At 43.0% G+C, this 16850-nt stretch overlaps 1 protein-coding gene across 3 annotated transcripts in view; it reads left to right on the plus strand.

Annotated features, from left to right (window-relative positions):
* LOC311135598 (protein unc-119 homolog A-like) overlaps positions 1–16850 on the plus strand; it is a gene marked incomplete at both ends in the record, with an annotated part of 57852 nt that overhangs the window by 17965 nt on the left and 23037 nt on the right. The window lies entirely within an intron of this gene.

The following is a 16850-nucleotide window of genomic DNA, read 5'->3' on the forward strand; positions in this document are numbered from 1 at the left end:
TCTGGAAAAATGAACATTCTGAGGTAATAATTACATAACCAACGTTCTCTAGTAATACTAGTCATACTGGCTAGTAATACTAATAATAATACTAGCTAGTAATACTAGCTTTTACTTTTTTGGTCCTCTGTAGCTCAATTGGTAGAGCATGGCGCTTGTAACGCCAGGGTAGTGGGTTCAATCCCCAGGACCACCCATACGTAAAAATGTATGCATACATGACTGTAAGTCGCTTTGGATAAAAGTGTCTGCTAAATGGCATATTATTATTATTATTATTATTAGTCCTGTGCAAATAGGGATTAGCCTAATTATCTAAGAAGATTGAGGAGAGAGCAAACCCCAACTTATTAGGTCTATTATCAAAAGCCTAACTGTTAAATGTGCCTGGCTTTATAAATCATCCATATATATATATATATATATATATATATATACATACAGAAATAAGACAACTTGCTTCTGTTGCCTGTTTGAGTGTTTGTTTAATAGCCTGCTGATTCTGTGAGCACCAAGCCTCACGCAATTTCACAGATTTGACCATTTTTAATCTTTGCTATGCTGTAATAAAGGCTTTAAAATTATTATTATTATTATGATCATCATTATAGTAAAAAGTACTGCCGTTATCATTAGTAGGCTTTGTATAGTAGCCTTGTATAACCACCATCAAGCTGTAGGCCTAAGAGTGCATCCTGTTTAGTCTTAATACCATAAGTTACTTAGGCCTATATTTCAATATATATATGATATACCATATCAATCATTCATTCATTCATTCATTCATTCATTCATTCATTCATTCATTTGTTCCTGCCATCACACAGCATACGAGACAATCATGTTTTGAAATGCAATCATGCATTTTAGTTTAAAAATTAAATAACAAAAGGAGCTTTGAATAATTAGCCTAAACAATAAATAAACCGCAATTCACGAATGCATGCAAATGTTTTTAGTCTGCTGTAATAAAGGATATCTTTTTTTTATTTGTTAGAACAGACTCTCTGGTACACTTATTTATTTAGTGTTCACACTGTTCCAAATGGTCAGAAACAAATTATAATATTGTAATCTAACAGCAACTGTTCGGCACAAATAATACCCATGCAACGCTTGCTCCTATATCCTCCTTTTTCTTGATCTCCAGTAGTTTCCACAACTAAGTCAAATGTCGTCCACAGATCTAACTTCCCCTTTCCCTCCTGAGCAACCAGTAAACATTCGCCCGTTTCGAGTTTCTTTTTCACGTCCTCCACATCCATTTTGTTGTCGACATTACCGTGTTCGGAGTTTGTTATAACCAATTTATTGATGTGATTATGATAGGCTATAGGTCAGGCCCTATTGGTCACATGCATGCGATGCTTACATGTTTCACGTAAAGAGAGCAAGGGTTGAGGGAATAGGGAATGTTTTTCCTAAACAAATTAGGGATTTTGGTGACATAACTTTTCAGTCAGAAACAAGTAAGAAACTAAATGGCTGAAATTATTTTGCAGCTTCAGCACGGACAGTGCAATAAACACTTCCTGTGGTGCCTTTTCGCTGCAGAGAGACACAGTCACTCGCTGTCATTTTTATTTTTTACACAGTGTGACCAATTACTATTTTTGGAGTAATTTGTGTGTCTTAATTATTTAATCAAACAGTGTGCTTAAAGCATCAGACAAGCTCAGTGTATATATAGTTGGTTTTGTTCAAACACGTAGGGTGTGTCTGTCCATATATGGACAAATAAGTTAAAACTTTTCGACCAATCGATTGGTCGAAAGAATGGGACGGCTCTCAGTCGACCAAGATAATGATTTTTTTGTCGGGGGACAGCCCTACATTTAGCAGATGTTTTTATCCAAAGCGTGCATACATTTTACATATGGGTGGTACCGGGAATCGAACCCACAACCCTGGTGGTGCAAGCGCCATGCTCTACCAACTGATCCATACAGGACCAAAAAAGTAAAAGCTGTCCACCAGATTTACCTAAATGTAAACATGTCGATATTGTGGATTGATGTTCTTATACCTTGTCCTCTGCTCATGTGAACCCTAAAGTAGAATTGGCTATGAGTGTGTTAGTGGATTTGACATTCGTGTGATATGATCAAACACTTTAAAACCACTAGCAATCTCAGCATCATCTTCTTGTCCAGGTGTGGAGTGCAATAGAGATTGCGTCATCTGTGGATCTGTTGGGGCGATATGCGAATTGGAGTGGGTCCAGGGTGTTGAAATTTGATAAACTTGTAACCCCATTTTTTAGAAAATGGCCATTGAATGTTTTGGTACATCTAAAGCATTGTTCACACCCTCTTAAGCCTTAGTCCCACCCATCTCTTTAAGGATTCACATGTGAGGCCATGTGATAAACACACGCTATATCAAATAAAATCTACAGAAGATGTAAACGGTACAGTGATAGTACTTCCATACTTGCATAGTAGCAATATCAAAAACAGAAAGTGTCCAGATAAAAATATTTTATAAATATTTTATCGTTATTAGATTACGCTTACCTGACACACTTCTAAATTGATGGGTCACGTGAAGGAAATTATTTAACCACCCCTCACCCACATCTAGCTAAGTGGATGGGTCACTATTGTCTACACAGATCGTACACGTAACGATAGCTAGCGAGCCAGCAAGCTAACATTTGCTAACTAACGGTATGCTTTAACTTGCAATAAAAATGACTTTCTGACAAAATTAGAAACGTATATCTGAAAAATGTAGCTAGACTCTTACCCGTATACATGGATGAATGCTTCACGGCAGACAGGAACCATTTAACTCAGTTTTGTTAGTAGCTACATCTTGTTTGGCCAGCTTTGTGTTAAGTCGCTCAGGTTCACACGTACCGTGATGTGGTCCTCTGTAGCTCAGCTGGTAGAGCATGGTGCTTGTAATGCCAAGGTAGTGGGTTCGAACCCCGGGACCACACATACACGAAAATGTATGCACGCATGACTGTAAGTTGCTTTGGATAAAAGCGTCTGCTAAATGGCATATTATTATTATTATGTGTGCATAAAGTAGCGCATCACTTTTTTCTACTGATCTGTCAATAGTGCCTGCTAAATTCAGGGCATCAATGTTGTTGAGAAAAGTGGCTAACATTATATATTTCAAAAACGGCGCGGTAGAATGGATTGTCAACACATACTGAACAGCTCACGTTATAGACAGAAGCGTGCTACATGGCATACCAATCCAAACTCATCTCCCGGCATGTCCAGCCCATACATTATCTCAGACAATCATGGCTAGTAGGAAGGTTCCTGTCTTTTTCCATGGTTAAACCAACTAGGCTCGTAATTTAACAATTGCATTCGTATTTATGGATGGAATACACTTTTTTATTAAGGCACATGAAAGTGCACATGTTCCAGAAGGCATTTATGCCAAAAAACACATTTTGATAAAAAATTAATGTTTACATTCAAATGCTGCTCCTGTGAAGTAGTGACATGCTACATATGCCTAGTTTCCTGAAACGAGTCACATATATGGAAATCAGTCATTTGAAAAAATGCATTAGGCCCATATCTATGGATTTCACATGACCGTGCAGGGGCGCAGCCATGGGTGGGCCTGGAAGGGAATACGCCCAGCCACTTGGGAACGGGGCCACCCACTGGGGAGCCAGGCCCAGACAATCAGAATGAGTTTTTCCCCACAAAAGCGCTTTATTACAGACAGAAATACTACTCAGTTTCATAAGCTGTCTAGGTGGCTGGTCTTCAAACGATCCCACAGGTGAAGAAGCCGGATGTGGAGGTCCTAGGCTGGCGTAGTTACATGTGGTCTGAGGTTGTGAGGCCGGTTGGACGTACTGCCAAATTCTCTAAAATGTTGTTGGAGGCGGCTTATGGTAGAGGAATTAACATTCAATTCTCTGCCAACAGCTCTGGTGGACATTCCTGCAGTCAGCATGCCAACTGCATGCTCCCTCAAAACTTGAGACATCTGTGGCATTGTGTTGTGTGACAAAACTGCACATTTTAAAGTTGCCTTTTATTGTCCCCAGCACAATGTGCACCTGTGTAATGATCATGCTGTTTACATTTTAGTCATTTAGCAGATGCTCTTATCCAGAGCAACTTACAGTTAGTGAGTGCATACATTTTCATACTGGCCCCCCGTGGGAAACGAACCCACAACTCTGGCGTTGCAAGCACCATGCTCTACCAACTGAGCTACACGGGGCCCCAATCAGCTTCTTGATATGCCACATCTGTCAGGTGGATGGATTATCTTGGCAAAGGAGAAATTTTCACTAACAGGAATGTGAACAAATTTGTGCACAAAATTTGAGAGAATTAAGCTTTTTTTCTACAGTGGGGAAAAAAGTATTTAGTCAGCCACCAATTGTGCAAGTTCTCCCACTTAAAAAGATGAGAGAGGCCTGTAATTTTCATCATAGGTACACGTCAACTATGACAGACAAAATGAGAAAAAAAATCCAGAAAATCACATTGTAGGATTTTTTATGAATTTATTTGCAAATTATGGTGGAAAATAAGTATTTGGTCAATAACAAAAGTTTCTCAATACTTTGTTATATACCCTTTGTTGGCAATGACACAGGTCAAACGTTTTCTGTAAGTCTTCACAAAGTTTTCACACATTGTTGCTGGTATTTTGGCACATTCCTCCATGCAGATCTCCTCTAGAGCAGTGATGTTTTGGGGCTGTCGCTGGGCAACACGGACTTTCAACTCCCTCCAAAGATTTTCTATGGGGTTGAGATCTGGAGACTGGCTAGGCCACTCCAGGACCTTGAAATGCATCTTACGAAGTCACTCCTTCGTTGCCCGGGCGGTGTGTTTGGGATCATTGTCATGCTGAAAGACCCAGCCACGTTTCATCTTCAATGCCCTTGCTGATGGAAGGAGGTTTTCACTCAAAATCTCACGATACATGGCCCCAGATCAGTCGTCCTGGTCCCTTTGCAGAAAAACAGCCCCAAAGCATGATGTTTCCACCCCCATGCTTCACAGTAGGTATGGTGTACTTTGGATGCAACTCAGCATTCTTTGTCCTCCAAACACGACGAGTTGAGTTTTTACCAAAAATTTATATTTTGGTTTCTTCTGACCATGTGACATTCTCCCAATCCTCTTCTGGATTATCCAAATGCACTCTAGCAAACTTCAGACGGGCCTGGACATGTACTGGCTTAAGCAGGGGGACACGTCTGACACTGCAGGATTTGAGTCCCTGGCGGCGTAGTGTGTTACTGATGGTAGGCTTTGTTACTTTGGTCCCAGCTCTCTGCAGGTCATTCACTAGGTCCCCCGTGTGGTTCTGGGATTTTTGCTCACCGTTCTTGTGATCATTTTGACTCCACGGGGTGAGATCTTGCGTGGAGCCCCAGATCGCGGGAGATTACCAGTGGTCTTGTATGTCTTCCATTTCCTAATAATTGCTCCCACAGTTGATTTCTTCAAACCAAGATGCTTACCTATTGCAGATTCAGTCTTCCCAGCCTGGTGCAGGTCTACAATTTTGTTTCTGGTGTCCTTTGACAGCTCTTTGGTCTTGGCCATAGTGGAGTTTAGAGTGTGACTGTTTGAGGTTGTGGACAGGTGTCTTTTATACTGATAACAAGTTCAAACAGGTGCCATTAAGACAGGTAACGAGTGGAGGACAGAGGAGCCTCTCAAAGAAGAAGTTACAGGTCTGTGAGAGCCAGAAATCTTGCTTGTTGTAGGTGACCAAATACTTATTTTCCACCATAATTTGCAAATAAATTCATAAAAAATCCTACAATGTGATTTTCTGGATTTTTTTCTTCTCATTTTGTCTGTCATAGTTGACGTGTACTATGATGAAAATGACAGGCCTCTCTCATCTTTTTAAGTGGGAGAACTTGCACAATTGTTGGCTGACTAAATACTTTTTTTCCCCACTGTATGTATATATATATATACAGTTCCAGTCAAAAGTTTGGACACACCTACTCATTCCAGGGTTTATTTTTATTTTTACTATTTTCTACATTGTAAAATAATAGTGAAGACATCAAAACTGTGAAATAACACATATGGAATCATGTAGTAACCAAACAAGTGTTAAACAAATCCAAATATATTTTATATTTGAGATTCTTCAAAGTAGCCACCCTTTGCCTTGATGACAGCTTTGCACACTTTTGGCATTCTCTCAACCAGCTTCATGAGGTAGTCACCTGGAATGCGTTTCAATTAACAGGTTTGCTTTGTTAAAAGTTAATTTGTGAATTTTGGCTTGTGGTGGTAAATAGACAGCTACGACAAATATAGGTGAAAACACTCTTGTAAATAGTATGGTCTACAGGTTATCATGAGGTATTCTAACTCAGATGAGCAGAACCTCAAGACTTCCTTAGTATTAGAGATTGTGCGCTAGCTGTTGTTAACAAAGAGACACACACCTCCTGCCTTGAGTTTAACCAACGCTGCCGTTCTGTCCTGCAGATGCATAGAAAAACCAACCAGATGCATATTATCCATGTCCTTGTTCATCAACGACTGAGAGAAACATAGGATATTACTGTTCTTCAGGTACCGTTGATAGCATAGTCTCGAACGGAGCTCGTCCAGTTTGTTCTCCAGTGATTGTACGTTCGCCAATAGAACAGAGGGTAGAGACAGTTTATGTACTCACAACGTAGTTTCGTCAGGTTGCCCGCACGTCGGCCTCTCTTGTGCCGTCTATTTTCCCCCCGAGTTTATGGATTAGGGCCTGGTCCGGATTGAGCAGTATGTCCTGCGCCTCCTTCATACAAATTGAGGTTATTGATTGCTGTGCTAATGTACAGAAGCTCTTTTCAGACATAGGAAACGATGGCGAAAACATTACGTACAAAAAAGGTTAAGCACCAGCATTGCAGTGCCATTCTCTCGATTGATTGATGGAGGTGAACCAATCACCTGGGCTGATTGTAACAACCGGTTGTTCGTAAGCATTCTGAATTTGTAGACCCTGAAGTGCTTGTTTAGGTCATGCAGGTCTAACATCGGAAGCAAAGTCCCGCCCCTTCTGGGAACCAGGAAAAAACGGTTGTACCAGCCGTCCCGGGCCTCTGACATAAGAACCACTCTGCCAAAAACATGGGGGACACACAGCGAATTGTAGCCTGTACCTCAACATAACTGTTCGCACAATCCAGGGTGACATTGCGCATGCGCGCCATTGGTCAACACAGACAGCGAGTCTCCCGTAAAGTGCAATCTGAAGGGGCGGAACGCCACCTTGTGGACTGGGAGGATTTGATTATTTTTCCATTCATTTGTCTTTTTCACCATTCTTGACAACCCAGTGTCTGACTGTGGGGAAGGGACTATTTTTATACAGCTCACATGTGGAGGACACAACACTCTTGACACCTGTGAACACCGTGGAACTTGGGGTAGAAAATATGTGTTTAAGTCACAACGTTTGCCTGAAGCCCAGTCCACTCTGGGTTCGGGGGCTTCAGCTACCAGTGACACACCCCGATTGGCCCTTGCCACTTGGGGGTACTGTTGTCACAGCGAACATCTGGGGAGGGCGGCAAGAAGGCACCCCATGCCACCTCCCCTCCCATCATGCTAGGTGTGCAAGGGCTTCACGCATAAAAAATAGACCCTTTTAACCATCAGCAATGAATCCTAGTAATAAGCCAACTATTGGGCAGTGGTGCCCCTTGTGGAGAGAGAGTGCCTGGCCCCTTTTATGGGCACAGGATCTCCAGTAATGGCCGACGTAGTACCCCATTCTGCCGCAGCTAAACACTGAGGCACTGTTGTCACAGTACCGTATGCTAGCCGACGTCAGTCATGCGGCTTTTCAATCTTGCTAAGCCAGTAGCCAGCTACCTGGCATTATCCCCGCAGGCTAGCATTAGCCTAGCCCACTGTCAACACAGGGCTAGCCAAACAAAACCACGTGGTGTCTTCCTTCGGTCTCAAGAATGTATATGACCGCAGCACGGCACATTTAGAATAACCAAGAGACTGAGCACTACATATGCTAAACGAGAGAGCTACACAAACAATTCCACCTCTGGAGGCAGGAATCGCCAGTGGCAGTAGGCTAGCTATCTCGCCTTGACGAGTCAGCTAACCTGACTAGCACGCTTTGCAGCACTGTTTAGTTAGCCTAATCCCGTCCACATAACAACGGATCGTCGACCAAGTCTGGGAAGAGAGGTAAACAGTGTTTGACCGAGGCAGGCACAGGCGGCAAGAGTGCCCACCGACCCAGCCGTCCTCTTGCTTCAAGTCGCCTCCCTTACCCTTACCCGTTGAGATAGAGCAGCTTTCGCATGCCTAAGCCCACGCAGACAACACCAAATTCATCCCTGGGTCCCGTAACTCAGATCCAGCCGATGTACAGGCACCTGTGAGAGGAAGCCGTAAGAATTCCACACGTTTACCAAGGGAACTAGGGGAACAGTGCGAGGTGTGGTCAAGCCACTGTTATGTGTTCGTCCTGCACACAAGCTTACCCGAGCGGGGGCAGCCGGCGCATGCACCGCGCCGAGACATACCCAGACATCAGGAGCATCTTTTAATTTATTTGGGCATGGTTTTGAACCCGAACCCGGTTTGTTAGCTTTTGTTGTTTTGGTTGTGTTAGCCATCTTACTCAGCCAGTTAGCAAGGCTAAACAGGCCTAAGAATAACTAACAGATTCAACAGGAAACTCACAAAACCAGTTACCAAGCTTTAACACACAATGTCCACGTCCTCTTTAAGTGGGACAGTTAAGTGGGAGTAAAGCCTGATGGATTTCACGTTTCCATGTTTATTTTAAAGAATGCGTGAAATTGTTCTACTCAGCTCGAGGTGAATAGCGGAAGATTTGAAGGAATTAATCTGTGCCTCGGTTATCAGCTGTGGCTTCCGGTGAGGCACGGTGTTCATTGGCCTTGTCAGGCGTGATTCTAATGTTCTTCAGTAGAGGGCGCTAGCGCAAACTCCCCAAAGCTGTGTTGTATCGAGTTGACCGACAAAGGGAACTAAACAAACACTCCCAATAACAGCCTCTGCTTTAGACTTAGGTGTCAAGTCTCTAATATGCTGGCCAAATTACTACACTCTGTCTCTGTTCTGTGAGGGTTCTCTCTCTCTGTCCCCTGCTTCCGTCTGTCTGTCTGCCTGCCTGCCTGCTTGTCTGTCCGTCTGTCTGTGTAGTGTTGTGGTGTTGTAGTAGAATAAAGTGACCCATCCTCTGATTGGAGAGGACTACAAGGTCACACCATGGATCACCAAGCCCTGGGGAGTTAGTGTTCAGAAGCAGGGCTGGACATACACTACATGACACTGTTATGAACGCGTTAAAATATTAATTTCCTGTTATGAATGTGATATCAGATTGTTTCAGATCTACAACGGGCCATTAAGTGGTGTCTTAGGGTAGATGTTAGGGTAGGGCCTGATTTTGGAACTAGGCATCTGTCTTTCACCTGCAACACGGCCCCAGCTCCATCCTCATCCCCATAGCCAGCCCCAACCCGATCCCATTTGGGCCAGCACAAAACATTTTGGCAGCAGACCACCTTACTGTACCCTCCTTCCCTCCCTCTTCACTCAGATCTCTCCTCCTCTGCCTCCCCACCTCACCTGCTCCCTTCCTCCACTATCCACTAACCATACTGTACTCTCCCCTGCCCCTCCAGTCCTAAACCTTCTCCCCTGCACCCTCCCTTCCTCCCCCTGCCTCACCTCTCTCCCCCCACTCTCCAGTGAGTGATGAGATGGATTTGCGTCCTTCCGAGTCACTAAACCGGATTAGTCGGTTGAGCTGTGTTGAACTGCAGTGGCTTCCTGCTCGTCCCTGATTGGCTGTTCAAACAGACCTCAGTGGTCGCTCATTGGCTGCACACGTATTCTTTTATCATCCTGTTTTATTCTCCTCTCCTTTGATGGCTAGAGAGTTACACAACATGGTCATCATGATCTTCAAGTTAATCTATTGAGTGTGAAAAGGAAAAGACAGGCAAACTAAGCTTTATATGATGTTAGTTTTGAGAAATACAACTTTGTTATCTATCAACCAAAAACTGTAGCCTAGCCTAACACTAACACTAAAAGCTTCACTCCCCACAACTCCAGTTCAAACCAGCAATGTTTCCTTTATGAGGCCTGCTAGATGTATGTAGCCTTCAGACAGTATGTCTGTTTAATTATATCCTTACACAACTAAAAGCCAAACTCTGTGGTGACAGTGACACAGACTCTGCCGTTAATTTCACAACTCTGTTTTATGTAATCCCTACTGTATGTATTTACAGCCACATCCTGATTCACATTCTGATTGGCTCAGTGGAGAAAAAACAAGTCCTCATTGGTCAAAGGCCGGAACAACTGTGATGATGTAAGGGTGATGATGTCATCAAAACATTGGCAGTTAATGGTGTCATCATACTCCATTACATCTCCAGGTGGGGGGGTTCGGGTGGAGAGGTGAAGTGACCAATTTGAGCAAGCGATTCGAGGGCAAGGGACAGAGAATTAGGTTTCCATGGTAACACTGCTGCCAGCTTCCAGTGATTAGAAGGCCACCCATCTCTGTGAGACTCAGTTGGCCTTTTCAGGGTTGTTATACAGTCCAGCTGACGAGGACTGGGTCAAATGTACCTACAGTTAGGGATCGTGGAGAAGGGCTATTTGGGCTGTATGGATAAGGTGGTCTCCTATTGTTATTGTATGAAGCCTATAGCTTACTTAGTGAATGGACTGATAATGGTGATTTAATATAATACCTGTTCTGCTCTCCTCTCTTGTTCTTTTTTGGTTCCCATCTGCTCCTCCCTTGTGCTCCGTCTCTCTCTCTCTCTCTCTCTCTCTCTCTCTCTCTCTCTCTCTCTCTCTCTCTCTCTCTCTCTCTCTCTCTCTCTCTCTCTCTCTCTCTCTCTCTCTCTCTCTTCTTCTCTCCTCTAATGTCAATTTTCTCTCACCATGTTTTCTGTTCTCTAAACACACACACACCCTGCAAATCCCCAGGAGGCTAATCTGGGATCGAGGATTAGTGTCTAAATAAGGCCACCGTCGTCCCTCAGCTTTCTGTCCCCATATACCACCATCACATGACATCACCCACATGACCCAGGCCAAGAGTTATACCTCACCTCACCATGTGACCTGTACAGCATCCCACTGCTGGCTTGCCTCTGAAGCTAAACAGGGTTGGTCCTGGTCGGTCCCTGTATGGGAGACCAGATACTGGTAAAAGTGGTGTTGGAGGACCAGCAGGACAGGTGTCCTGAATCTCTATGATCACTGAAGATCCCATGGTACTTATTGTAAGAGTACAGGTGTTAACCCTGGTGTCCTGGCTAAATTCCCAATCTGGCCCTCATACCCATGTATGGGTAGCTAAAGCCCAATATGGCGACCGGAGTATGGGCGAGTGGGTTTGTCGAAAGAAGTGGGTGTATGTAAAGGGAATCAGCTAATTGAGCAGATTTGTTGACACTCAAGACCGTTTTGCATGGCTGATTGGGCTGCACTACGAGTCGATAGTAGGCTACCAGTGCTCCGGTGTTGTGCCTGCCAACTTGAAGTTATTCCTACTGGGTAGCATGGTCGTGTCACCGGCGGTAGCTACAGTGCAGAGCCCTTCCCTTTTTCCACATTTTGTTACGTTACAGCCTTATTCTAAAATTGATGACTTTCATTTTTCCCTCATCAATCTACACACAATACCCCATAATGACAAAGCAAAAACAGGTTTTTAGAAAATGTTGCAAATGTATTAAAAATAAGAAACAGAAATACCTTATTTACATAAGTATTCAGACCCTATGAGATGTTTCTACAACTTGATTGGAGTCCACCTGTGGTAAATTCAATTGATTGGACATGATTTGGAAAGGCACACAACTGTCTACATAAGGTCCCACAGTTGACAGTGCATGTCAGAGCAAAAACCAAATCATGAGGTTGAAGGAATTGTCCGTAGAGCTCCGAGACAGGATTGTGTCGAGGCACAGATCTGGGGAAGGGTAACCAAAAAATGTCTGCAGCATTGAAGGTCCCCAAGAACACAGTGGCCTCCATCATTCTTAAATGGAAGAAGTATGGAACCACCAAGACTCTTCCTAGAGCTGGCCGCCCAGCCAAACTGAGCAATCGGGGGAGAAGTGCCTTGGTCAGGGAGGTGACCAAGAACCTGATGGTCACTGTTGACAAAGCTCCAGAGTTCCTCTGTGGAAATAGGAGAACCTTCCAGAAGGACAACCATCTCTGCAGCACTCCACCAATCTGGCCTTTATTGTAGAGTGGCCAGACGGAAGCCACTTCTCAGTAAAAGGAACATGACAGCCCGTTTTTCAGCGGCAGGGACTGGGAGACTAGTCAGGATCGAGGGAAAGATGAATGGAGTAAAGTACAGAGAGTTCCTTGATGAAAACCTGCTCCAGAGCGGTCAGGACCTCAGACTGGGGCGAAGGTTCACCTTCCAACAGGACAATGACCCTAAGCACACAGCCAAGACAACGCAGAAGTGGCTTAGGGACAAGTCTCTGAATGTCCTTGAATGGCCTAGCCGGAGCCCGGACTTGAACCCGATCAAACATATCTGGAGAGACCTGAAAATAGCTGTGCAGCGACGCTCCCCATCCAACCTGACAGAGCTTGAGAGGATCTGCAGAGAAGAATGGGAGAAACTCCCCAAATACAGGTGTTCCAAGCTTGCAGTGTCATACCCAAGAAGACTTGAGGCTGTAATGGCTGCCAATGGTGCTTCAACAAAGTAAAGGGTCTGAACACCTATGTAAATGTGATATTTCTGTTTTTTTTGTTTTAATAAATTAGCAAATATTTCTAAAAACGTGTTTTTGCTTTGTCATTATGGGGTATTGTATAATTTTAGAATAAGGCTGTAACGTAACAAAATGTAGAAAAAGTCAAGGGGTCTGAATACTTTCCGAATGCACTGTATGTAGTGATTTTTTTTCTCTCACATGATTTTATTTCAAGTAGGATAGCAACCTACACAAGAAATAACTGATAACCATCTATACTGAACAAAAATATAAACGCAACATGCAAAGTGTTGGTCCCATGTTTCATGAGTTGAAAGAAAATATCCCAGAAATTGTTCATATGCACAAAAATCAGATTTCTCTGCAATGTTGTGCACACATTTTTTACATCCCTGTTAGTGAGCATTTCTACTTTGCCAAGATAATCCATCCACCTGACAGGTGTGGCATGTCAAGAAGCTGATTAAACATTATGATCGTTACACAGGTGCACCTTGTGCCGGGGACAATAAAAGGCCACTCTAAAATGTGCAGTTTTGTCACACAACACAATGCCACAGATGTCTCAAGTTTTGAGGGAGCGTGCAATTGACATGCTGACTGCAGGAATGTCTACCAGAGCTGTTGCCAGAGAATGTAATGTTCATTTGTCTACAATAAGCCGCCTCCAATGTCGTTTTAGTGAATTTGGCAGTACGTCCAACCATCCTCACAACCGCAGACCACGTGTAACCACGCCAGCCCAGGACCTTTACATCCGGCTTCTTTTCCTGCAGGATGGTCTAAGACGAGCCACCCAGACAGCTGATGAAACTGTGGGTTTGCACAAGTGAACAATTTCTGCACAAGCTGTCAGAAACCATCTCAGGGAAGCTCATCTGCGTGCTCATCGTCCTTACCAGGGTCTTGACCTGACTGCAGTTTGGTGTATTAACCGACTTCAGTGGGCTAATGCTCACCTTCAATGGCCACTGGCACGGTGGAGAATTTTTGTTCAGTGTAGATGTCACCTTGATACATACAATACAGTCTACTACTCAATGGTGAGGGCATGAACGGCAACAACACGGCAACAATACCGGGACACAGTGCTCTTTGCTCCCGCTTGACAAGCACTACTGTCTGGCAATGGCATGGGAAGTAGCTACCTAGCCAATATCAGGGTGTCACAGTAAGCACACGCATACAACACATGAAGAAACAGTAGACCCATCAGCAATACTTTTAATAAAAAATAAAAAATTGTTAGTTTTATAACTGAAAATGTGCAATTATTTGTGTAAATCTAACAGTGAAATACGACTCAGACTCATCCTCTGGCTTAAAAACTCATTCTCACGGTACGGTAGCTCAATACAGTAGTTGCATGGTAAGAAACGGAAGAAGGGACACACCCACTCCTTTCCACACGCCCACTACTTTCCTTTCGACGCACCCACTACTTTCCTTTCTACACACCCCACTACTTTCCTTTCGACACCCACTCGCCCATGCTCCGGTCACCATATTGGGATGCAGCTACCCCCTTCTCCTCATGCCATCATGGCCACCTAATCATCCCCAGCTTCCAATTGGCTCATTCATCCCCCCTCCTCTCCCCTGTAACTATTCCCCAGGTCGTTGCTGTAAAAAATTATGTGTTCTCAGTCAACTTACCTGGTAAAATAAGGGGGAAATTAAATTAAACAGGGAAAAACTCTATGATACATTATTGGCCAGGTAGTGTACACTACAGAAATGGGCCCTGCTCAGATATGAATTAGATGAGATTCAGGGTAGATATTGAATGTGCAGTAGCTGGGTTACAGTGCCTTCAGAAAGTATACATACCCCTTGACTTATTCCATATTTTGAATTAAAAATGGATTACATTTATTTTATTCTTTTTTGCACAAAATTGCCCATGTTTTAAGAAATGTTTGCAAATATATTGAAAATGAAATACAGAAATATCTCATTACATACACTACCAGTCAAAAGTTTGGACACACATATTCATTCAAGGGTTTTTCTTTATTTTTACTATTTTTTACATTGTAGAATAATAGTGAAGATATCAAAACTATGAAATAACACATATGGAGAAAAAAAGTGTTAAACAAATTAGCCTTCCTTCTTTTCACTCTGTCATTTAGGTTAGTATTGTGGAGTAACTAAAATGTTGTTATTCTATCCTCAGTTTTATCCTATCACAGCCATTAAATTCTGTAACTGTTTTAAAGTCACCATTGGCCTCATGGTGAAATCCCTGAGCGGTTTCCTTCCTCTCCGGCAACTGAGTTAGGAAGGACACCTGTATTTTTGTAGCGACTGGGTATATTGATACACCATCCAAAGTGTAATTAATAAATTCACCATGCTCAAAGGGATATTCAATGTCTGCTTTTTATTATTTTTAGCCATCTACCAATAGGTGCCCTTCTTTACACAGCATTGGGAAACCTCACTGGTCTTTGTGGTTGAATCTGAGTTTGAAATGCACTGCTCGACTAAGGGGCCTTATAATTTTATGTGTGGGGTACAGAGACGAGGTAGTCACCCTTCCAAATATAATGTGGGGAGGTCAGAATATTGAAAAACTATCTACCAAATACATTCATTTTAAGATGATGATAACTTCTTGCCATTACCATTCACCTGTTGATTAGACAAGACGTGAAAAAATTTATGTTTTGCTAACATATGATAGGGGTCCCTGGGTCGCCGTTTTGCCTGGGAGGGGGTCCCTGGGCAAGATTACCTCATAACCCTGAGCATGCTGCCAGGACAAGATTATAGCCTCCCTGTTCCCTAATGCAGGACACACACACACCTACTACACACACACCATATTTTCCTCCCCATCGTTCTCACACAACAACCTCTCACATCAACACACAAATGCAGTTCCTCACAGCAACACAGAAACTACAGAGATCTGATCCCGGATCACGTTAGCTTTTATCAGATGGAGGTGAGCTTTAATAGGTTTCAGAGAGGAGAGGGGGGTAACAGGGTAAACAGCTAATATTCTTATGTAAAGGCCATGCTGTGTACCCTAACAGAGAAACAAAGCATTTGTGGAAGACACACAAAAAAACACGCATACACACCAAACAAAACACCTAACACAGACACAAACGTGCAAGCAAAAACAGGAAACTGTCAGCAAAGGACAAACCACTTCAGTCACGCTACAATAAATCCCTTTCTCACTCTCTCTCTCACACACATACACACACAAACACAAACACACACACACACACACGCACACACATACACACAATTCCAGCTAACAGTACACCACACAAAGCACAGACAGGAAGTCACAGCTCACCAAAAAAGGCCTTTCTCTCATCATGAAACACACTCACACGGTTGACAGCTTCTTTCACACTCAGAGTGGCTGAACTCTGTCTCAGTCACCATCACCTAGCAACCAGCCTAGCAGTGTCATAATTGGCTAATCCCCTGCTTCGCTGTCCCCTTTCCACATATAGAACACTTCAAGATTAATCAACATTTAACATACATCTAACATTTATTCTACCTACAGTACCAGTCAAAAGTTGGGACACACCTACTCATTCTAGGGTTTTTCTTTATTTTTACTATTTTCTATATTGTAGAATAATAGGGAAAACATCAAAACTATGAAATAACACATATGGAATCATGTAATAACCAAACAAGTGTTAAAGTAGCCACCCTTTGCCTTGATAACAGCTTTGCACACTCTTGGTATTCTCTCAACCAGCTTCACCTGGAATAGTTTTCCAACAGTCTTGAAGGAGTTCCTACATATGCTGAGCACTTGTTGGCTGCTTTTCCTTCACTGCCGCGTCCGTAGGGGAGTTGCAGCGATGGGACAAGACTGTAACTATCAATTGGATGGGGCAAGCGTGATGAATATCTATTTGGCCTATATTAATAATAGGCTATGACTCACATTTAAATTGCAAAGATATAACATATACAGTGAGGGAAAAAAGTATTTGATCCCCTGCTGATTTTGTACGTTTGCCCACTGACAAAGACATGATCAGTCTATAATTTTAATGGTAGGTTTATTTGAACAGTTAGAGACAGAATAACAACAACAAAATCCAGAAAAACGTATATCAAAAATGTT

The sequence above is a fragment of the Coregonus lavaretus genome (assembly GCF_964263955.1).
Source record: "Coregonus lavaretus genome assembly, chromosome: 10".
Taxonomy (NCBI): Eukaryota; Metazoa; Chordata; class Actinopteri; order Salmoniformes; family Salmonidae; genus Coregonus; species Coregonus lavaretus.